The 24,045-nt window shown below is 47.8% G+C and overlaps 1 protein-coding gene across 7 annotated transcripts in view; it reads right to left on the bottom strand.

Annotated features, from left to right (window-relative positions):
- The window catches only part of SIPA1L3 (signal induced proliferation associated 1 like 3), a 240,839-nt gene extending 220,660 nt beyond the window's left edge, over positions 1-20,179 (bottom strand). For 5 of the 7 annotated variants that reach the window (XM_055079280.1, XM_024132359.3, XM_024132361.3 and 2 more), the window contains exon 1: positions 19,786-20,178. The gene's annotated coding sequence lies outside the window, so the exon portion shown is untranslated. Of the gene's footprint in view, positions 1-19,785 lie in introns of all 7 variants that reach the window. The other 2 variants (XM_055079281.1, XM_024132360.3) reach the window with 2 other exon arrangements.
- Between the last annotated feature and the right edge of the window lie 3,866 nt (positions 20,180-24,045).

Here is a 24,045-nt window from a genome sequence, read left to right as displayed (position 1 = left end):
GAACCCGTGTCTCCTGCATCGGCAGGCGGACTCTCAACCACTGCGCCACCAGGGAAGCCCAAAAATAATTATTTTAAGACAAAGAATGATAAACAAAAAATTCAAGATGGTGGTCACCCCTGGGAGAGCAGACTGGGGATTGAATGGGAAATACCACAGTGTCATATAAGTTATTGGTAGGTAATCTTCTAGTTCTTGGGCAGGTAGTAGGTTACAGGCTATTCATTGTAATAGACATCTCTGTACAGACTAAAAACACCATTGTATCATGCACCAAGGATTATGATTAATCTGATTCTGTGTGTCCAAAGGCCATCTTTAAAAAAACGGAATGCATTTACAAAGAGGTGAGAAAGAACATACACCAGGTTACTGACAGATAAGACCAATGAGGCAGGAAGCAGGAGGGAGGGATGGAGTAGTAAATGGTTTCTATCTCATGTTTTGTTCTGCTGTCACCTACATATTCTTTCAAGAGGAATCGTTTCTTGTAATAAACAAACTAAAGCAGTAGAGCGCAGTGGTTCAGTACACATTCTTGAGCCTGACCACCAGAGACTGCATGTCGACTCTACTACTCCTTAGCCGTATGGCAGGTTATTTAATTTCTCTGTACCTCTGTTTCTGCTTCTGAAAAGGGGGTGATGATAACAGTGCCTACTTCACTGGGCCATTAGATTAAATGAGTTGGTTCATAGCTCCTCTTCACAAATTAAACCCTTAATGAGATTGGCTATTGCTATGATCTTTAGTCTAACTCCAAACATCTACATGGGAGACAAGAGCTGAGCAATTATCTGGTCCAGACCAGCAAATGATCCTGGTCAGTTTTAGCCCCAAATGTGTCCACTTCTCTGATCCTTGTAGCCTCTGTAAGAAGCCCAGTGCCTCACCCATTCCAGGTACTTACTAAACGGTTGATAAATGAATGCACGCTGCCTCAGTTTACCCATCATGTCTTTGGCTGTCTGAACACACCAATCCTAGATGCCTACCCAGCATGTCCTTTCTCCCCGCTGCTTCCTTAACTGACCCTCTGTCAGGGGTGGTAATAAGCACAGCTTAAAAACTGCATTTCCGAGACTTCCTTTTGGTAAGGGATGGTCTTGTCATAAAGGTCTAGCCAAAGAGACGGAAGCAAAAGTCTGCTAAGGATTTCAGGGAAGGCTTTGGTTTCCTGACAGAGGTGCTATTTCTTTTCCTCAGAACTTTGCTTCTTTCTGCCTGTAATAGGATGTGGGGCTGGAGACGGGGCGGCCTTCTTATCACTACTAGGCTAAGGGCAGCAATGCAGATAAACAGGAGCCTGGGGCAATGGAGATGCTAAACTGCAGCACCACCTGGTCCTGATGACCTCTGCACTTCTCCTTATGTAAGAAAACAAAGGCTGTGGTGGTCTCCAAAGATGTGCCCCAATAGGCCCCACCTTCCAGAATTCAAGTCTTCCGTCTTCCTTCCCACACTGAATCTGGGCTGATGCTGGGTCAGTTCTGGACCTACACCATAAGAAGGTATAGGAAGCCCTGGGCTGCCATGTTCTAAATCCAGCTACTGGCTGGCAAGACCACGTGGAAGAAGAGGTTCTGAGACTAGAGAGAGGGGTCCAGCCATCTCCAAGGTGCCATGTGAGTAAAACCATCTTGAGCATATTCCAGCCCATCCATCTTCTGACTCCAGCCACACGAGAGACCCCAATCAAAACCAGCAGAAGAGGGACTTCCCCAGTGGTCCAGTGGCTAAGACTCTGCACTCCCAATGCAGGGGGCCCAGGTTCGATCCCTGGTCGGGGAACTAGATCCCGCATGCGTGCCGCAACTAAGAGAGTCCGCATGCCACAAGTGAAAAGCCTGCACGTCTCAACTAAAGATCCCACATGCCACAAATAAGACCCGGGGCAGCCAAATAAATAAATAAATACTGAAAAAAAAAAACCCCAGCAGAAGAGCCATCGAGCCTCAATCAGAGATTCATGAGAAATAATAAACTGCTGTCATTTTAAGGCATTAAGTTTGGGGTCGCTTGTTATATAGCAGCAGAGAACTGAAACAGACCTCTAAGTGGGTACGCCACTGCACAAGTTCCAGGAAGCCAAATATATTCCTTAACTAAAGTACCACCTAAAAAAGAAACTTGCCAATAGATCACAAACTCCTCTCGTGTGTTTTGATTTCCAACAAAGATTGTTAATAGGAAAAAACTTGAAGTTTTCTCTCTCCTATTTGGCAATAAGTACTCATTAAGCACAACTAATCTGTATTAAGCGTGAGGAATCTATTAATCACTTTTGTAATTAAAAGGCATTTAAAGTTGATGGTTCAGGGACTTCCCTGGTGGCGCAGTGGATAAGACTCCGCGCTCCCAACGCGGGGGGTCTGGGTTCGATCCCTGGTCAGGGAACTAGATCCCACATGCATGCCGCGACTAAGAGTTCACATGCCACAACTAAGGAGCCCGCATGCCGCAACTAAGGAGCCCACGTGCTGCAAATAAAGAGCTGGAAAGCCACAACTAAGGAGCCCTGGAGATGCAACTAAGTAGCCCACGTGCTACAACTAAGGAGCAGGCGAGCCGCAACTAAGGAGCCCACCTGCCACAAATAAGACCCCATGCAACCAAATAAATAAATAATAAAAAAATAAAATAAAATAAAAAAATAAAGTACGTGGTTCAACATTGTGCTGGACCTGGTGAGAACCCTCAGAAAATACATCTCCTATCTGGGCAAGAGGCCTCATTATACTAATGCTACTTCCTATTCATTCTCAAAGGCTTAGAGCTTAACAAAGTGGCTAAGCAGGCTGGATGTCTGCAATCTAATTTTTAAAAGCTATCAATAAAAATAATAATTCGGAGGGAAAAAAACAACTAGAAACAAAGGGAATGGACATCAGTAACAGCCAGGTCAATAAATTATGGTACACCCACACCTCCATGTGTTACACAGCCCTTAAAAAGAGCAAATTCGAGCATTACCCTGAGAACCTGGAGGCATTTCCACACAGTATTGCCATGTAAGAAAAGCAAAATATGGGAAATTGACAGCAATATTATCCCTTATAGGATATATTTCCCCCATAGGATTACATAACCATGGAAAATTATGTGGAAAGATACATACAGTACTTGATTGTTCCCATGGGTGAAGGATTGTGGGAGGATGCTTGACATGGGGGTGGGGTAGAGAGGAGCCCACAAAAAAGGGACTGGAAAAAATTTTAAAGGGCTTGAAACCAATTCATAAAAATAATTATTATCCCCATTTAGTGAGTGCTCAATGCACTAGACGCACTGCTAACTAGGTCACCCCATCTCACTTTTAACTTCTCATTTAAGGCAGGTACTATTAATTATTTCCATATTCCAGATAAGGAAACTGAGGTTTAGTGAAGATAAGTGCTATGCCTAGAGCTCGGGCAGTGCTGGGACTTGAACATTATGTGCAAGAGGGTCCCTGACACAACTCCAAAACCACTGCACCTGGAGCTCAAAGGACACAGTCAGATGTTGTAGAAGCTGCTCCTCTGACACTCTGCACATTCTTCTAGTAGCAGCAGGCACTGAGGTGTGATGACGTGTGTGAAGGCAGCACACACCTCAGTCCCTCAGTACCTCATGCTGTTGGGAGAAACCCGAGAGGGCTGCTGAGCTCGCTCTGTGGAGCTTTGGGAAGCCCTGCCCAAGATATTTTTACAGAATCGATTGCTGACACCGGGAGGAAACAGATGAGGAGGTGTCAGCTATTACACAGACTCTTGAAGGTTCACCATTTAATTAAAACCTGTTCAGCCCCAGAACAAGAATTATTGCCTTTTAAAGCAGGGGAGACCGATAAACTCTGCCTGGACAGTTAATTCTTATTTCCAAGGCATTCCCTGACCCCCACTACTGCAGGAACACTCAAGAGGGCCTGATAATAAAGTCGGCTTTCCATATACACAGGTGTGTGTGTGTGTGTGTGTGTGTGTGTGTGTGTGTGGTGTCTTTGATAAAGCCTTCCTCACCTGAACTAACCTGCACACATCCTCTGCACTCACTAGGGCCAAGTCCGTCTGTTCCATGCCACAGGCACCCATGCCACTGCCAGGGCCCAGGCTGCACAGATGGGAGGGGCTGAGAGACAGGAAGTCAGAGGGCTGGACACTGCAGGGAGGCCCGAGGACCACTGGGTGACCAAGCGAGGGGTGTGTGCACGCCACCGCCCCACCCTCAGTTGCAGATCTGAGGATATGTTGACATTCTCCTCAAAACCCAGATAGGAACAGCCAGCTTTCCTCGGACACCATCATAAATTCATTCATAAAACAGTTTATCCCACACCTACCACATGCCAGGAACTGTTCTACAAGGAGAGACAGAAGTACCTGTGCTTTCCTGGAGCCTACAGTGGGGGAGGAGGGGATAATAAACATGTCAAGTGGTCATGCCATGAAGAAAACTAAGCAGAGTAAAGGGCCAGAGTGTGATGGAGAAGGTGCTGTTTAACGAGGAGAGAGGCCTCACTGAGAAGGTGACATTTGAGCAGAGACCCGAAGCGGGTGGGAGCTTTGGGGATACCAGGGAAGTGTTCCAGGCAGAGGGAACAGCCAGGGCAAAGGCCCTAAGGCAGGAACAGCAGGAGGCCAGTGTAGCTGGAGTACAGCCAGTAGCAGTTGAGAAGTCAGAGACAAGGTCAGACAGGGAATTTGGGGGGCTGGGGGCGGGAACAGCTGACACTGAGCACCACTCTGTGCCCAGGCTGTGAGCACTTTACACAGGTGATTCACTGGAAAGGTGAGTGGGTACTGCTATTTCTCACTTCATCGGATGAGGAAACTGAGGCCCAGAGAGGGAAAGGAACTCGCCTGAGACCACACAGCTCATCTGTACCAGGCTGGGATGCCCCACTGGTACATAAGTTTGCATCCCCTGGGAGCTCAACATTCACGATGCCTTCTCAGGGGAGAAATATCCTCCATTTCCTTCTCACTCCCTCAACGCTCCGCCCACCCTTTCTTCACAGTTAGCAGCAGACAGGTAAACATTTCATGGGAGAGGAGGGAAAAAGAAAACCAAAAAAACCACGGGTCTAATTCCCGAAAAGAGAAAACACACTATTAACTTCCTCTCCTCTACAAGTCACTACCAAACTTAACAAACACCACTCACCTGAAAGATGTCCCGAGCACAGCCTGGATCACAAAGTAGGCAGGTGACTATGAGGGGAGCTCCTAGCTCTCAGCTCCAGTCCCATCCAGGCCAAGGCCACCTGCGTGCGCTCAGCAGGCCGCCCCGCCCTCGCCCTCCCCGTCGGGTGGGTGGTGCCTCCCCCAGCCCGCTGTGGGTGTCTGGAATGCGGAAGCGGGAACCTGCCGTGCCAGCTTCTAACAGCGACTTACTCAACAGCCGCAAGAACAACACGCCAGCCACCAGAGTTCCCCGAGAGATGGCTGGTCTCTGCGAACAGGCGAGTTCCCAAAGAGGGCTGTTTTGCCAAGGGTCCCTGTGGGGGAGGGAAATAAAAGGACTCCTTACTCATCAGACACGTGGTCTGAGGAGCCTGAATGGGCTTAAGTGAAAGCTCAAGGTAACAAAGGCGGCTGGTCGGTTACCTTGGATCCAGGAACGGGCCACCTGTTCGCTGACAGAGCCGGGGCCGGATCGGCGCCCACAGCATCCCCTGCCCTGGGCTTGCCCGCTTCATTCACAGCCGCACAAACCAAAGGTGGGCTCCTTTCCCCGTGCAGATGGGGGAGCTAGCTCGCACGGGCAGCGTCGCTTAATGATTAAGCACTGCTGTTGGACTACTCCGGCCAACTTGGGAAGCACAACGGAATGGTTCTGCCTAACAATAACAGCCCCCAGAACCCTAACCCCCTCCCCGCACCCTGCCACCCACGCTCACTCTGTACAAACACTGTTCTGAGCACCTCACGTGAATTACCTCCCCCAACCCTCACAGCCACCCTCTAAGTCAGCACTATTAGCATGCCTATTTTACATAAGAGAAAGTTCAAGAACAGAGAAGTCACAGGCTAAAGGTCATCCAGCAAGAAAGTGGTGAGGCAGAGGGTTAAGCCAAGCAGAGCAACTCTGGGTTTCCAGTTGTTAACGGCTGCACTACATCTCCTCTCAAGAGGAAAGACAGGTCCCCCCAACTGGGCCTCAGTTTCCTCATCCGTAAAATGGGATGAGTATGGGGTATCAGTGAGAGCTTAGAGTGAGCGCTTAGCCCTAACGCACAAAAATGCTCAATAAACACCAGCTGCAGTTATCACATGCTGCCCTCAGATTCAATCAGGTTCAGCTTTTATCTTCAAAACGGGGTAATTATAGTCACAGAGTTTAAATTCTGGGCAGCTGAAGGGAATTGAAAAAAAGAACGACCCTTACTGCCCTTCCTTTCATCCACAGAAAAAATATACAAAACATCTACTCTGAGTCCTGCACTAGGACACAGTGATAAACAAAAACCACATAAACCCTGCCCTCAGGGAGCTTACAGTTCCCTGTGAATAAACTGGCACAAAATATTGAAAGACCAACAGATACAGCACGTGTACTGAGTGGTCACTGTGGGCCCGGCGCTGCAGTGCTCTAAATGCTTTATGTGCCTGAATGCACTGAACTCTCTCAACAACCCAGGAGGACAGTACCATTACCACCTTAAAGATATGGAAACTGAGGCACTGCAAGGCTAGTGGCTTGCCCAAGGTCACATGGGAGCCTGAGATGGAACCAGGACTTATGCCCAAGTAGTCTGGCTCCACAACCTGTGCTTCACTCCTCAGTCCCTCGGCAGTCCTGCAGGGCAACGGCTTTATACTGGGTCCATAAGCAGTAGCAACAGGCACAGGAAATGTCAGTCTGCAAAATGAACAGTCACTTTCATGTGTTGTTGGGAGGAGAGGGTGGGATTATTAAATTATAACTGTTCAATTAATGTCACATTTAATATATTAATAGCAGGGGCCACATTCTTTAATTCCAAGAAAAAAATTTTTTTTGCCATTTTTAAAAATTTTATTTTATTTTTTTTATACAGCAGGTTCTTATTAGTTATCTATTTTATACATATTAGTGTATACATGTCAATCCCAATCTCCCAATTCATCCCACCACCACCACCACCCCTGCCACTTTCCCCCCTTAGTATCCATACGTTTGTTCTCTACATCTGTGTCTCTCTTTCTGCCTTGCAAACTGGTTCATCTGTACCATTTTTCTAGATTCCACATATATGCATTAATACACGATATTTGTTTTTCTCTTTCTGACTTACTTCACTCTGCATGACAGTCTCTAGGCCCATCCATGTCTCTACAAATGACCCAATTTCATTCCTTTGGCTGACTAATATTCCATTGTATATATGTACCACATCTACTTTAACCGTCTGTCTGTCAATGGGCATTTAGGTTGCTTCCACGACCTGGCTATTGTAAACAGTGCTGCAATGAACATTGGGGTAGATGTATCTTTTTGAATAATGGTTTTCTCTGGGTATATGCCCAGAGGGGCCACATTCTTGAGCACTTACCACCGTGAGCCAGTTACTGGGGGTAAGCACCTGACCCGCATCCTTTTTTTTTGTTTTTGGCACTGCGCCAGCTTGTGGAATCTTAGTACCCCAACCAGGGACTGAACCCAGGCCCCAGCAGTGAAAGTGCTGAGTCCTAACCACTGGACTGCCAGGGAACTCCCTGCATCCTATTCTTTCATCCTCACAACCACCCTACAAGGCAGTCCTCAAAGGGGGAAACTGAGCCTCTTTGAGGAGTACCTTGAATAGGAACTGGTCAGCAGCAGAGAGAGGAGATCCAAGTGTTTCTGAGCAGACTGAGTGTGCTCATGGACCATGCACACTGCCCCTCAGACTGCTGCCTCATCATCCAGCTTGGGTTTCTCTGAATGTTCAGATAAAATATTTGGTTTCTTGACAAGACCGAGAACTCCTATGATACAGGGACTCTATATACATATTCTTGAAGGTGGAAATGATTAGAGAACAAAAAGCTATGTCCTGAATCAGGTAATTACAAAATGAAGTTGGTAAGGACAATGACACAAAAACATATAGGTACTATGCTTCCACTTTGTTTCCCTAACTTCTGTAGCAGATCCAATTGTTTGCCTACCCAATATCCATACCCCTCTCCCAGTCTTTTCCTAAATAGTACTCCAAGTTTATTCCTGTAGCAGCACTCTTCCCGGCAGTCCTGTGCTTCAGGTGAGGATGCTTTTAGCCCCAAGGTCCTGACTGGCCCCTGCCTGTGATTTGCCCAAGCATGGTCATGTGTCACAATGCTGGCCAATGAGATATGAGGGGAATCTGGGAGGCGGGGCGTCTTTGAAAGGTTTCCATGCTCCTAAGAGAGACACAGTGAAAGATGCCCTCTTTCTGCTGCTGGATATAGCCTTGTCAGGGTGTGATGACCGGAGTTGTGACAGTCATCCTGTGGCCACGAGGACATCCTGAGCACACAGAAGACACACCAAGGATGGTAGAGAGGGCTGGACTTCTTACAAGCATTGTGGAACTGCTTAATTATTCTACCCTGGTGCTGCCTATCTATGGGCTTGTTACAGATCCTAAACTCCTGATTTCAGGCCAGTTTCGCTTGGGCTTCCTAATTATAGTAGATCAGCAGTTCTCAAAATGGGTTCCCAGGCCCAGGAGCACCAGTATCACTGGGGGACTTGTTAGAAATGCAAATTCTCAAGCCAGACCTACTGAATCAGAGATACTGGGTGGGGCCCCGGCAATATGTGTTTTAACAAGCCCTTCAGGGGACTCCGGAGCCTGCTCAGGTTTGAGCACCACTGCAGTAGCGCAAAGTGATAAAATGTTCAGAGTGTGGCCTCTGGAGTCAGGTTCCCGGGATCCAAATCCTGTCACCACCACTGTCTAGCTGTTGGGCAAGTTATTTAAATTTAGTTGCCTCATCTGCAAAAGGGGAATAATAAGCATACTTACAGCGTTGTTGGGAGGCTTAAATGAGTCACTTTGTGGGAAGCGCCTAGCACAGTGCTTAGTATACAGTAGACATTGCATAAACGACCTATTTGCTACTGCTATTAACTACCGTTTGCAGCCAAAGGCATACCAACTGACACAACTTTCTCAATAACTCAATCAACCCTGCAACATGGCCCATCTCAGAGAAAACACAAGGCTGCACTAGATGCAAACCCGACACCTCTCTGCCCTCATGCCCTCCCACTCTATCCTCCTCCACTCTGCTCTTAGGCACTGTCTCAGGGCCTTTGCACTGGCTGCTCCCTCTGCCCAGAAACCTCCACTGCTCACACTGCCTCACCTCGTTTAGGCAGGAACTCAAGCCACCTCCCAGGGAGGCCATCCCTGGCCACCCTGTCTAAAATTTCAACACCCTCCACCCTAAAACCTCACATCCCTTTTCTTAATTTCTTCTGCTTAGCATTTATTACCATCTAACACAGTATACATCTTATTTATCTGTTTACTGTCTGAATTGCCCACTTGAATGAGAGCCCCGGAAGGGGAGAAGCCTTGTACAACTGCCTTGCTTACTGCTATAAACCTAGTACCTAGAAGAGCATTCAGCTGGGTGAATACCTGATGAATGAGTAAGTTTAAAAGTCAGGGACTTCCCTGGTGGTCCAGTGGTTAAGAATCCGCTTTCCAATGCAGGGGACACGGGTTCGATCCCTGGTCGGGGAACTAAGATCCCATATGCCACGGGGCAATTAAGCCCACGCGCCGCAACTACTGAGCCCGGCGCTCTAGAGCCCACGCACCGCAGCGAAGAGCCTGCACACCGCGACAAAGACTCAGCGCAGCCAAAATAAAATAAAAATAAATAAATAAATAAAACCTCAGAATCAGTGTCAGTGTTTGGGGTTTGCCACCCTCAGATCCACCGTGTGCCAGGTCTCTACTGGGAAACCTGGAAAAAGCAAGCTGCCTAAACTGGTGACACTGATCCTAATGTTCTCTCCATGCTGGATGCACCTCGGAGCCTGTGAAGGAAAAGGAAAGGCAGAACTGATAAGGTTGCTGGAGGCAGATGCTTGAGGGAGCCGGAGGGGCTGCAGGACTTCGCGGACACGGGTTCGATCCCTGGTCGGGGAACTAAGATCCCATATGCCACGGGGCAATTAAGCCCACGCGCCGCAACTACTGAGCCCGGCGCTCTAGAGCCCACGCACCGCAGCGAAGAGCCTGCACACCGCGACAAAGACTCAGCGCAGCCAAAATAAAATAAAAATAAATAAATAAATAAAACCTCAGAATCAGTGTCAGTGTTTGGGGTTTGCCACCCTCAGATCCACCGTGTGCCAGGTCTCTACTGGGAAACCTGGAAAAAGCAAGCTGCCTAAACTGGTGACACTGATCCTAATGTTCTCTCCATGCTGGATGCACCTCGGAGCCTGTGAAGGAAAAGGAAAGGCAGAACTGATAAGGTTGCTGGAGGCAGATGCTTGAGGGAGCCGGAGGGGCTGCAGGACTTCGCCTGCCTTCCTCCCCGCAAACCAAGAGCGTGGTATAAAGAGCTAAGCATCAGAACAAATGCCGCCAGCCTCGGGGAGGATCAGTGCCGAGCTCCTGTTCACATCAACCATTGCTACCCATCTCGCAAGCAAACCCCAAGCAGAAACCCCCAAATGAGGGTGCCCTCTTTTCCTGCCACTTTCACACAAGGATTTCTGCCCCGCACTGACTTGCTGTTCAGTTAGAGACCCCAAAATAACAAATGCAACAGGAGTCTCCACTTGATGTGAAGGGGGGGCGGAGTGAACGTTTGTTGTCAAGGAGTTTTATCTGCTGGCTTGATGAGAAATATCATCGGGTCCACGGCACTGGCACATGCTGCATCTTGCAGCTTTGTCAAAAGTCAAAAGTCAGAACTGAAAGGGGGCACTTTCCCTGCCTTCCGCTGCAGGGCTGGAGGCAAACCAAATGCTGGATTCTGGTTCCATGTGAGGCCCTGACAAAGACACATCAGAGGAAGGATCTGCGCACTGCCGTCCTGAGGGGAGGATGGGAGGAGGATCTGAGGCCTCCTGCTGGAACACGTCTTTGGAAAAAATGTGGGAGGCGCCCCACGGTCAGGTGCTGGAGGGAACCAGATCTCAGGGAAGAGGGACTTCTGCAAACTGACTCAGAGAACCAGCACCCTCGTGGTCAGTGCTCAGAGCAGCTGGGGAAGCGTGTGGCCTCTGCAGGCTCGCTGATGCCCTCGCTGTGGCCGGATGCTGCTTTACCAAAGGGGTTTCCAAAGCTTTGAGCCAAGTATCGACTCGTATGATGAAAAGAAAAAATAAAAATCCTTTTTATTACATAAGTGAACTGGGCAGAGGCAGGGAATTCCTCCATACTACACTCGAGCTTGAAACACACAAACGCTCAGTGAAATGTGTTATACTTGCTTCTAACTTTTTATGGTGAGATGTTTCAAGCACACAAAGGTGAAAAGAAGAGTATAATAAACCTCCTCCAGCCAGCTTCAACAGAATCACCTCATGGCCAATCTTCCTTTATCTCTTTACTCATCCATACACTTGGCCCCCTCCACTCCCTGCCCATCCATATTATTTTGTTTGTTTATTTTTTTTTTTTTTTGTGGTATGCGGGCCTCTTACTCTTGTGGCCTCTCCCGTTGCGGAGCACAGGCTCCGGACGCACAGGCTCAGCGGCCATGGCTCACGGGCCCAGCCGCTCCGCGGCATGTGGCATCCTCCCAGACCGGGGCGCGAACCCGGTTCCCCTGCATCGGCAGGCGGACGCGCAACCACTGCGCCACCAGGGAAGCCCCCATCCATATTATTTTGAAGCAAATCTCAGATGTCTTAACAGTTCATAGGTATTTCAGAATATAAGTCTTGGCTTCCCTGGTGGCGCAGTGGTTAAGAATCCGCCTGCCAATGCAGGGGACACGGGTTCGAACCCTGGTCTGGGAAGATCCCACATGCTGCAGAGCAACTAAGCCTGTGCACCACAACTACTGAGCCTGCACTCTAGAGCCCGTGAGCCACAACTACTGAGCCCGTGTGACGTGACTACTGAAGCCCATGCGCCTAGAGCCTGTGCTCCACAAGAGAAGCCACCGCGATGAAAAGCCCGCGCACTGCAACGAAGACGCAACGCAGCCAAAAATAAAATAAATAAAATAAATTTATAAAAAGGACTTTTTCTTAAGCAGAACCACAGTATCATTATCACAACTAAAAATTAACAAGAATTCCTTAATAATGTCAAATATCCAGTGCGTTTTTGTTATTTAAAAGGGTGACTTCCCAGTAGCCCAGGGGTTAAGACTCTGCGCTTCCAAGGCAGGGGGTGCAGGTTCAATCCCTGGTCACGGAACTAAGACCCCACATGTCACGCAACACGGCCAAAAAAAAAAATTAAAAATTAAAAAATAAAGAAAGGGGAAGTGTAGGTTCCAAAATCACAGAAAAACCCCACACCCAGAGTGATGGTCAAGCCTCCAGGCCCAAAGGGGCCTGAGACTTGCTGCGGGGCTACCCTGGACCAGGAGATCATAGACCACACGTGGAATAAAGAGGGTGCAACTAGTCAGTGTGGTCTTGCTTGACCACCCCATTCGGTTGTCTGTCGTCCACAGAGAGACCGCAGAATGAGCGTTTAAGAGCCTGGACTTGGCTTGGATTTGAATCCTGACTTTGACACGCACCAGCTTTGTGATTTGCACTTCTCAAGATCTGAGTTTCTTTACATAAGAAATGTGAATAATAAGAGTTCCTACACCATGGAGTAGTTATGAGGATTAAGTGAGCTATTACATGAAAAGCACTCGGAGCAGTACCTTGTACACAGTAAGAGCTCAATGAATGCTGGGTCGTATCAATAATTCAGCCAACAGACACTTAGTGAGCATCTTTTACATGCCAGGCACTGTCCAGCAGTAGGAGATAAGAGTGGTTACGAGGTTAAAGCTCTCATGAATTACCACCTGGAAACAGGGGCTGGCACCAGGTCAACCACCTGAGGACATGAGCAGACTCAGAATCTCCAGCACCTGCCTTGTCTGAGTAGGAGAAACAAGCACTCCTTGCTCCTGAGATAGGGAACCCTGAACCAAGAGAGTAATTAAAGGTCTAGAACAACGACTCCCATAGATGAAAGAGTCCCCTTCCCGCTATCCCCCAACCCAGCAACGCCGCTGGATCAGAGCAAGGGCGAGATTCACACACTGGGTAAACTCTGCTGTCGCTGAGCTCACAGGAAAAGGCCACACAGCTCCCACAGGAGGCAGACAAAAGAGAGGCTTCACACCCAAATAAGCTGCTTGCTTAGAACGGGCTTTCAGTAGGCTGCGTCCTTTTCTCGTTTCCTTCACTCACCCTGCCCACCGTCCAGCCCAAAGACCGTTCTCCTTCCTGGGAAGTGAAGACCTGTTCCCAGGAAACCTCGAGCTCATCGTAAGGAGGGGATCAGCCAGTCACTCAGGTCTAAACGAGCACTCCAGCACCAATATAAAACTCGAGGGTCGATGCTGACAAACTCTGGGAATGCATTTTGTGTGATGAGTCCTTCCTATGGTTTTTGTGGCTCAAAGCTCAGACCCCATCCCTCAAACCCTCAAACAAACACGAACACAACATATACAACCGAGATTGAAGAGATTTAAGAGTGTGCACCTGAGTTCAAATTCTGCCTCCATCACTTCCTAACCGTGAGCAAGTGGCCTCTCGTTGCCAGACCTCAGCTTCTTCATCTGTAGAGCGGGGATGATCAGAGACCCTGCCACCTCAGAACACAGGTCACACACGCCAAGCACGCTGCCCAGAAGGTGCCTTTTGTGGATGACAGCTGTGAGTTTAGCTACCCCTGTCTATGATAAATATGCTTTTCATCACTCACCTGCCCTTATTCACCAAGATAAAACAGGGATGGCATCTTTGACCTATCACCTAGGGTATGAGTCTCAGACCCTAGGTCCACACTGTCCAATACATGTGGCCACCGAGCGCTTGAAATGTGGCCAGTACAAATGGAGATGCTGAAGGTGTAAAATACACATTGTATTTTGAAGATTTAATGTGAAAAAAAAAGAATGTAAAATATCTCAATAATTTTTATACGGACTACATGTTGAAATGATGGGTTTTTTTTTTTTGGCCATGCCACACGGATCTTAGTTCCCTGACCAGGTATCGAACCCGTGACCTCTGCACTGGAAGCACAGTCTTAACCACTGGACCACCAGGGAAGTCCAAAATGATACTATTTTGACTAAACAAAAAATATTATTAAAATCAATTTCCTGTTTCTTTTTACTCTTTTAAATGTGATTCCCCATAAAATCTTAAATTATGTATATGGCTCACATTGGTGGCTCGCATTATATTTCTAATGGACAGTACTGGTGCAGACCCTTGAGAACCAGAGTCTTCTTATTTGACTTCATACTGTCAGTGTCTAGCATGGTGCCTGGCACATAGGCTGGGTAGAGAAAAATGTTTCATAGATGGATGGATGAAAGATGCTCTCCATACTTTTCCTGGTCTTAAAAGCAACCACTGCCATCCTCACATCTAACCAGGCCTGCCCTTCATTCAAAATACTGCACAATCCTTAAGGTCAAAGCTACACCAAATCAAAATGGACACAGTCATGGTGGCTGGAACAGGGTCCCAGAGCCCCTGCAGGGCCAGGCATCACCACCTTAATTACTGGACTGTATTTTCATACTTTAACAGTCCATAAAGCTAGTCTGGTGCTTAGAAACACTCTTTCCCTGGCTGGCCCAAGTCCTCTTGCAAAGCTCAACCAAATGGACACTGCCTTGTTCACTCTCCTTCGACACCACACCTCATTTCTTGCTAACTTGCGTCTGGTGTGGCAGCCACGCAGTCAACCTTGTTTTATTTGAGGACAAGTTCTGCTGAAGGGCCTTCAGTTTTGAAACAACCAATTAAACGTCCCAACAGAAACTGACCCCATCGTGTCTCACTGTCAGTGGAAACGATGCCACATCCCCAGACCACTCCTGCTGCCACATGAATGAGGTACTAAATATAGTCCACAGTGCTTTGCATGTCAAACGACATGGAAAGGAAATGCTGCATCCACTTCTTAAACTTGCCTCAGCCTACTAAAGAGGGCCTGGGAAGAGTCTGGCATATGGGTGAAGAGCCTGGACCCTGGAGTCAGCTTCCTTGTCTGTAAAGTGAGTTATCTTCCCCGGACTCTTGTAAGGCTTAACTGAGGAAAAGTGTGAAATGCTTAGAAGAGCACCAAGTACAGAGTAAAGTACTAGGAAATGTTAGCTGCTATTATCATCATTATTATTATTTTACAAAAATTAAAGTAGTGTGAACTTGAACAATGGGAATTCACTCTTCTCCAGCCACAACGATACTGTTTTTGTAGCAAACTCATTCTCACATCTGAGCCTTTGCACTTGCTGTTCCCTCTGCCTGGAAATGGTCTTCCCACCCAGCTCCTGGCACAGCTGGTGCCTCTTGCTCATTCAGGTCTCAGCTCACGTGACTCCCCTTCAGAAAGGCCTGGGAGGCCTTCCCGGGCCACACAAGCTAAAGTAACCATCCCTGGGACTTCCCTGGTGGTCCAGTGGTAAAGAATCTGCCTTCCAATGCAGGGGGTTCGAGGTTCGATCCCTGGTCGGGGATGTAAGATGCTGCGGGGCAACTAAGCCCGCGCACTGCAACTACTGAGCTCACGTGCCTCAACTAGGGAGTCCGTGTGCCACAACTAGAGAGAAGCCCATGTGCCGCAACGAAGAGCCCGCGTGCTGCAACAAAGACCGGATGCAGCCATAAAAATAAGTAAATAAAATAAAATATAAACATTAAAAAAATTTGAAGAGGAAAGCATACTTTATTAAAAAAAAAAAAATCCCTTCCACACCGCCAGTCTGCCCCAACCCCTCTCTCCATCCCCCCACCCTGTTATTTCCTCCATCTGAAATTAAAACTACCTGAAGTTACCTTGTTTATTGTGTGTCCCCTCAGCTAGAATGTAAACCCTAGGAGAGCAAGGCTCTTGTCTGTCTTGTTCACTGTCCAGAGTTTATGCTTTTAGCCACTACGCTATACTGACTATGTACCAGAATGCTTACTGGATGTGTGTTTGTGAATGTAAAAGAAATCCCAGAAACAACTTAAATGTCCAGCAACAGGGAGACGGTGGTGTGGAGCATGGTCCGTCCACACTGAAGAATGCGTGTCTACCTGTTAAAAAGAATGAGTCAGGGACTTCCCTGGCGGTTCAGTGGCTTAGAAGCCGCACTCCCAGTGCAGGGGGCCTGGGTTCGATCCCTGTTTGGGGAACTAGATCCCACATGCTGCAACTAAGAGTTCTCATGCCGCAACTAAAAGATTCCGCACGCTGCAACCAAAGATCCCGCATGCTGCAACTAAGACCCGGCGCAGCCAAATAAATAAATAATATATATATATATATATATATTTTTTTTAATGATTCAGATCTGTATGTAATGACTTGAAGAGATAGGCCCTATCAAATATTTTAAAAATCAAGTTACAAATATGTGTGTTTTGATCCCTCCTTTTTTGGGAAGTGGTGAGGGAGAAGGAAGAAAACAGTCAATATTTGCATACATATATCCATATAAGTATAGAAAGAGGTAAGTGAGAGCACCTACCCGAATTTCCAAGGACAGAGAATCTACTTGGTTCTCTCAGACATCTTCAAAACCTGACACTGGATACTCAGTAAATACTCATTGTCTGAATAAATGCTTGTCTTCGGGGGATGGGATTTTGGAGTGGAGGGTGGCATCTATTGTTTTCCTTACGTATCTCTATATTGACATGTTACTATGAGTACGTATATCTCCGCATAACTTTTTAAAAGCCAAATTCAACCAATTCACACACACACACAAATTAAAGCCATGACCAGAGCAGTTCTAAGAAACAGCAGTGTCAGTCTTAAAGAAAGCACAAATGCACAAACTGGTCCAATAGCATCTCATTCTAACGGCTAAAAACAAACCCTTTACTTAAGAGGAAATGACTGTTCAATTATTTTATTAAAACATACAGACATTTAATTTAGATTTGGGGAATTAAACACATAACAAGGTTAAGCTGTTATCATAACCTGTGTCATTTTTTTACACCAAAGTTTGAAATATAACCGCAAAATACCTTTTACAGGGAAAAAAAGGCGCCAATCACTGCACATTCTAAATTCCATTTTTGATTTACCACCTAACAACTGCAATGTCTGAAAAATAGGCTCATGTTTAACTCTGACCATTCCACACAGACTGCTAAAAAACCCACATGCTGTTGTCACTAACAATTAAGACCAAGATTTTTTTAAGTCATTGCTTTATTTCCTCAGATTTAAAAAAGCACTTAGGGGGAATTCCCTGGCAGTCCAGGTTAGGACTCGGCGCTTTCACTGCCCAGGTCCTGGTTTGATCCCTGGTCGGGGAACTAAGATCCTGGCGAGCCCTGCGGTGCGGCCATAAATGATTAATTAATTAACTTAATAAATAAATAAATAATAAAAAAGCACTCAGGCAAATTTAGTGGTCAGCACAAATTTGAGACCACCGGTTCCCATCTCCAAGTGAAATTACAATGAAAGATCTGACAACAGACTCACCCTAAACAGAGAGCTAATGAATTCCCTGCCCAGCCTCTTCCCTGGTATGTATGCTACGTCCCAAAATGCTCAGGATGGCCCTTCCCACAGAGGATATTCTAAGCCGCTGACAGGGTGTAACTTTTCAGAAAGAAATTTGGCGACTCAGCCGAGCTTTGCCAGGCTAAAACTGTAGAAATGGGCCCCCTGAAAGCCAGGGCTTTACTCCCGACTTGTGGCCATTGCAATCTGGCCAAGTCCATGGTGCCTTCTCGGCACCCTATGAATACAATGTTTCACATACATCAGTCCTTGGTGACTTGAAAGAAACAACTCAACCTTGTTGGAAAAGTCCATATTCAGTGGCCAAGGGAGAATTTCAGTGCCCACAAGATGGGAGACCAAGAAGGGCCAATGAAATGGTTGCTATGAAATAAGACAGCTCCATCCTTCTTGCCAATCAATTAGACCTGGGAAGCCTGGGGGAGAAGAGCAACTCCCAAGTTTCTGGCTTGGCCCATTTGCCAAGATGGTGACTACTGGGTCTGAGAGGAAAAGGAGTTTAGGTTGAACGTTTTGAGTTCATGGTACCCAAGGGGACAGTCACCAGAGGACATCAAGGAGCACAGGCTCCACATCTGGAACTGGAGCTGAGGGTGCTAATAGGGCTTTGAGACAGAGTCAAGTGCTGGCAGCAGTGGTACAGTACATAAAGCACTAAAGTGAATGTGTTGGCTTGCGGGGAGGAGTGTGTGAGAGCTGAGCAGGGGGCTGCTGATAGCAAGTCAGTACCATTTCTTCTCAGGCCCTTATACTGCAGTATGTTCCACAATTTAACCTCTGGTGAATAAAAACTGGGGCAGTGGCGGGGGGGAGACATTAACCTTGTCCCTGCTCTGCGCTGTAAATACAAACATAAGCAGCAAAGGCCTATCAAGAAAAACAAGACATGTTTATTAAGTGCTTACTATGCACCTGGCCCTGTGCTGAACACTAAATATGAATTATCTCCTAGGATCATCAAAACAACCCTAGCACAAATGTCCTATGACTACCATTTCACAGGTGGGACACTGAGGCTGGGAGTGAACATGTGGGGTAGCTCAGGGCTGTCATGTCACATCCCACCATAGTTAGGCAGTCTCTGGGCCAGATGGAGAACACTGAAGAAGAACAATTATAACATATAAGAGCTGCTACTTAGTGAGAGATGGCTCTGGACTAGGAATACAATCTCAGCAAATCCTTACAACTCTCTGAGGCTGATATTGTTACCCCATTGTACATAGATGGAACGTGAGGCTGCAGGAGAAGTCAACCAGACCAGTTTTGAGTCTGGCCCACTGGAAGACCAACACTACAGCCAGAGCCCCACCCTCAGGGGGTCTCTGAGAAACTGGGAAAACGCTGAATAAATGGTACCATTTATTAAATGCTGACCATGTGCCAGCTGCTGCTCTAAGCACTTCACAAATGGTATTCTCATTGCATCCTCAAAACGACTCTACGAGGTGGCTGCTATTAAAATCCCATTTTATAGACAGAGAAACTAAGGCACAGAGCAGTGAAGTCTGTCGCTCAAGGTCACACAGCTAGTAAATGGTAGAACCTAATGGTTGAACTTGGCTCTGCCTCCCAAACCAAAGCTCTTAAACAAAATAATTTCAGTTAACAGCAGCCACCCTGCATTGAGAGCTAACTATGGACTCGGCTCACCCTCAACTTACCACATTCGGTAGATAATACCTTCACCCCATTTCTCGGGAGCTAACAATAACGCAAACACGTAATAAGTGCCTTCTGTGTGCCAAATGCTTTATTCACCAGATCTCAACATTTCAACAGAATTTCCAACAAAAGACAGACACTATTCTTCCCCGGTTAGACTAAAAGGGGAAACTGAGGTTCGGCGCGGTTTCCCTATATCGCACCTCCAGAGTGGCAGAGCCAGGACCCGAACTCACTGCTACCCGACTCCCATGCCACGCTCTTCGGCAACAGCGCCAGGTAGCTCGTCTGGAAAGTTGAAGCATGCGGGCAAGAGACCGGCCAGGTCCGGAGGGCTAGAGTCCCGCCGCCGCCGCCGCCGCCCCCAACAACCGGCGCCCACACCCGGCCGTCCGCCCAGTCGCCCGCCCGCGCTGACCCTCGGGGTCCGAGGGGACACCGATTCCCCACCACCCTTGCGCGAGGCCGACCCTGCACCCGGAGCCACATACCTGGGCGTCCCGGCTGCCCGCCCAGCGGACCCCACGACCACGGTATCCAGATCCGCGCCGCTTGCTGGAGACGCCGCCAGCTCCTGTGGCCCGAGTGACTTCCAGGCTGCCCACTTCCAAGCCGCTTCGCGCGACGCCTCCTGGGAACTGTAGTTTCGCCCTAGGCGGCAGCAAGCTGAAAAAGGCCTGGTGCGCAGGTGCTGCCGGGAGCTGTAGGCGCGGGGCCACGCCGCCTTCTGGGAATGGTAGTCCACCTGTCGCCTCCGTGCCTCTGGAGTCTCCAGAGTACTTCCGCAGCCCCGAGGGGCGTGAGGGATGGAGGCGTGTCTTCTGCAGACTCCAGCCCGTTGACCGCGCTCCTCACTCGGCAGGGGCGGTTTTTCCCTTTTTCCAAGCCCTGTCCGCCTCCTCCCTTCCTTCAGTGGACCCTCTTCCTCCCTCTCCACAAAGCGCGAGATACTTACCCCGAGGGCGCGAGCCTCGGGAGAGGCGGGAATAGAGGAGCAGCGCGCTAGACCCCCAACCGAGGGGAGCCGTGGAGAAGGGCGTCTATGCGCGCTCGCGCACGCGCGCTCGCAGGCCAACTCCGGCCTAAATTGCCGCGGGCCCCCGCGGGGAGGACTTTTTTTTTTCTTTTCGAACGCGCGCGCGCGCGCGCGGGGGTCTCGCGCTGGGCTTTTTCCTGCCGGGCGCGCGCCAGTGCGCACGCGCGCTCACTCCCCTCGCCTCGGTCAGTCCGCCGGGCGCGGGGCTGGGGAGCTAACCGTCCTGTTGGCGGAGTCCTCTCGCAGCATCCCCAAGGTCGCTCCTCAGGCCCTCCTATTCTAGGTCTGATCCTTCACATAGCTTCTGAGTGCCGCCACACACGCCGTGCCCGTCCCTAGTCGGGAGTGCAGTCGTCGCAGGTAACAGGCGCGGCCCCGGTCTTGAAGAGGCGGACACGCCCTTCTTCCCTCCGGCGCGGAGAGCTGGGACAACCGAATGTGTTGGGATTCGGGTCTGGTCGCCTCTCCCTGTACTGGGCGGCTCCGGAGCTCTGCCTTCGACGGGAGTCTCATGACCATCACCCAGGGGGATGCCCTGGAGGCCCGGTTACCTACCATTCATGCGTTTATCGCACATTCTTAGGGTAACCAGTGTTTGTTGAGTACGCCTGGAAAATTTTGTTCAAATTTAGTCCACCTGCTGGCATAATCAAGGATCCGACTCTTTTTTTCAAAAAATGGATGTTGCCACTCCTACTCCACTAGGGGTTACCGAGGGAACTGGCTAGAATTGCAAGGTTCTCTGGTCAAGAAAACCCAGTCAATACCCTTCGCACCTCATCTTCCTTCCAAGAAGATGCTCAGTAAGACTTGAGCTGGGAAGCATCTATTTCTTCTTCCTGAGAGAGGGCAGAGGGTCATTCATTTGCTCATTCATTCAACAAAAATGTATTAAGCACGTACTTCATGCCAGGTTGGGTGATTATGAGGACACGGGAGAAATCAAGACAGATTGGGTTCCTACTCTCAAGGAGCAAAGTCCACACCACCACCAGACGGTGATAATTTAAAGCAGTACTATCTAATAGAAATATAATGCAAGCCAAATATGCAATTTTAAAATTTACATGAAAAAGAAACAGGTGAAATTAATTTTAATAATTTATTTAAGCCAGTATATCTAAAATAAGTTATGCTTAATGAATAAAAGATTTACATTGCTTCAGTTTTAAAATTTAAGTTAATTAAAATTCTGAGGCATTAACAAAGATATTCATTTGTGGCATGGGTTATAGCAAAAGGTTGGAAACTGCCCAATGTCCATTAACAGAAGTTTAAATAAATAAATGGTAGTTCAACGACACAGTGGAATACACTGCAGCTGACAACTGTTGAAAAATGAGACACAGCTGTATGTTTTAATATGAGTTAATCTTTAAGATTATTGAGAAAAGTGTATATAGCATACTACCATTTGTGTAAGAAAAATAATATTTTTTACATACATGCTTGTGTGTGTACAGAACACCTGGAGAAAGACACAACCAGGGTTACCTTTCTGAAGGAGAAACAGGACAGGTGACTTTCTCTTCAGTATATGTTCCTTGGTATGTTTTGAATATTTTTACCATGTCCATTTTTAAAAGTTGTTTCATTAATGGAGGATGATAGCTAAGTCATAGAATCATTGTATAAGAATTAAATGAAACAATGTATGTAAAATGCCTGTCTACCACTTTACAACCTTAATCAGTTCTGGATGCTATCACTACTCCCATGCTGGATAATTCTTCACTCAATAGAAACTAGCCCACCCTGGTAATATATGTTTGTCCTGGAAAATTGTTTCTTTCTGTAAAGTTAAGTGCATTCCAGTCCCAGCCCTAGCTGTGAAGTCACTTATAAGGCCAGAGTAGCAGTCCCAGGCCTGGGGACAGACTTGGGCTCCTTATCAGTAATTCAAAAAAACAGAGTAAGCCAAGATTGCCCTCGGGCTTTACAGTCCCTCGGACTTTACAGTCAACTGATGCCAGCTGGGCCTTCTGCATCCTTGTCCCCAAACGTGAGAGCCACCTGCAAGGCTGTAGGATCCATGCAGGGCTTTACCTCAAAGTGTGGAGCACACATCACTCTTCTTTTGGGTGGTCAGGTCTCCTTGTTATATGTACTCACAATACTTTGTTCTTTTCCTTCTTTAACAGGGGCCCAATAGTGTCATGGAGTGCAGTACCCCCTAGAGCCAATTCTCTGTATTACAAAGGCAGCGCTCATGGGATGCTGGCTTTCCATCCCACCACCACCGACACAGTACCTTGGAATGGACTGCAACTAAGAAAAAGAATGTGGTGCCAGCATCAATGCCCAATCATAGACCTGGTTTGTCTCTATAGTCAGCTACAGTCAGATACCATATCTCAGACCCCAAATTCTGACTCCTCTAAGTTGGCTGCAGGACTTGAATTCTCCCTTTAGATCATCTTTGGGTTATCTAGATATTAAAAAGTCAAGACCATTGGGATTAAGGCATCTGGCCTCTGGACTTGCTTTTAAGGACAGGTAATGGGATTAGGGAATCAAATGTGGGGCATTTTAGGAGAGGTTTCCTCTAAGGAAACTGGTATATGGGATGAGAGAGAGTGGCAGCAACAACAACAAACATAGTTATGGGGGTTGAAGGCCTTCCTTCTCACTTAACCTCCAAAGAATATGCCCCCAAAGGGTCCCAACCGCTTGCTTTTTATAGGCTGGTCAAGAGAAGTTGGACCCAGAGGAGATAATTAGGAAAAATGGAAACTGATGTCAATGACTGCAAATTTGTTAGCTACAAATGACTACTCTCTCAGCAGCTCTGGGGCCCCAAGAAGGAGCTGGTTGGGTAAATCTGAGCTGTTGGGCCCTGGCCCATAGGGCCATCCACCGATCCATTTCAGCAGATCACAGTGGCTCCTGAAAGGTAGTCCAAAAGAGCAGCAAGTGCAGGGTTACAGGGGAATAGAATGGAAAAAGATATGGCAGGAGGGCAGCATGCAGCCTTGGGGAGAGTGGAAAGACACAGGGGATGCTAATGTCTGAAAGCCAGTCCCCAGTTCCCATTAGTGGGTTTGTGGGGAAGAGAGCTCACTTAGCATTAGCTGGGAGAACCTTTTACTTCTCTCACAGTTCAAGAATCTTGAACTGTGAGTTGGATCTTAGTCTTGAATCTGCTCTGTGTAGCTTTGAACACATCCCTTTTCCTCTCTAAATTCACATTCCTTATATGTGCAATGGAGACGATGGTATCTGCCTCTCAGAATTCTTTCAAGAACTAATGAAGTGATTGATGTGAAAGCTTTTTTTTTTTTTTTGGCCGCACTGTGAGGCATGCGGGATCTTAGTTCCCTGACCACAGATCCAACCCGCGCCCCCTACAGTGGAAGCGCAGAGTCTTAACCACTGGACCGCCAGGGAAGTCCCTGTGAAAGCTTTTTTCTGTGGGCACTAAACCACCCTACACATGAGATGATGATAAGTTTTGCCTGTTGCTTCCCCCCGCAGATCCAGCCATCAAGTCTCTGTGGCAACACAGGGCCTAGGCTTAGCCATGCCAGAGGGTGGGTTCTGCTGACCTTGCCTCGGGAGGCCCAGGCCAAATGATCTGGAACTCCAATAGCTCTCCAAACCAGTGTTTCTCAGACTTTAAGACCAGCTGGAGAGCTTGTTAAAACTCGGATTTTTGGGCCCTACGCTCGGAGTTTCCGATTTAGTGGTCTAGGGTGGGGCCTGATAATTTGCATTT

The sequence above is a fragment of the Physeter macrocephalus genome, chromosome 17 (genome assembly GCF_002837175.3).
Source record: "Physeter macrocephalus isolate SW-GA chromosome 17, ASM283717v5, whole genome shotgun sequence".
Classification (NCBI taxonomy): Eukaryota; Metazoa; Chordata; class Mammalia; order Artiodactyla; family Physeteridae; genus Physeter; species Physeter macrocephalus.
Note: the sequence above shows the minus strand (reverse complement) of the source record. Positions and strands in the feature narration are given on the sequence as shown.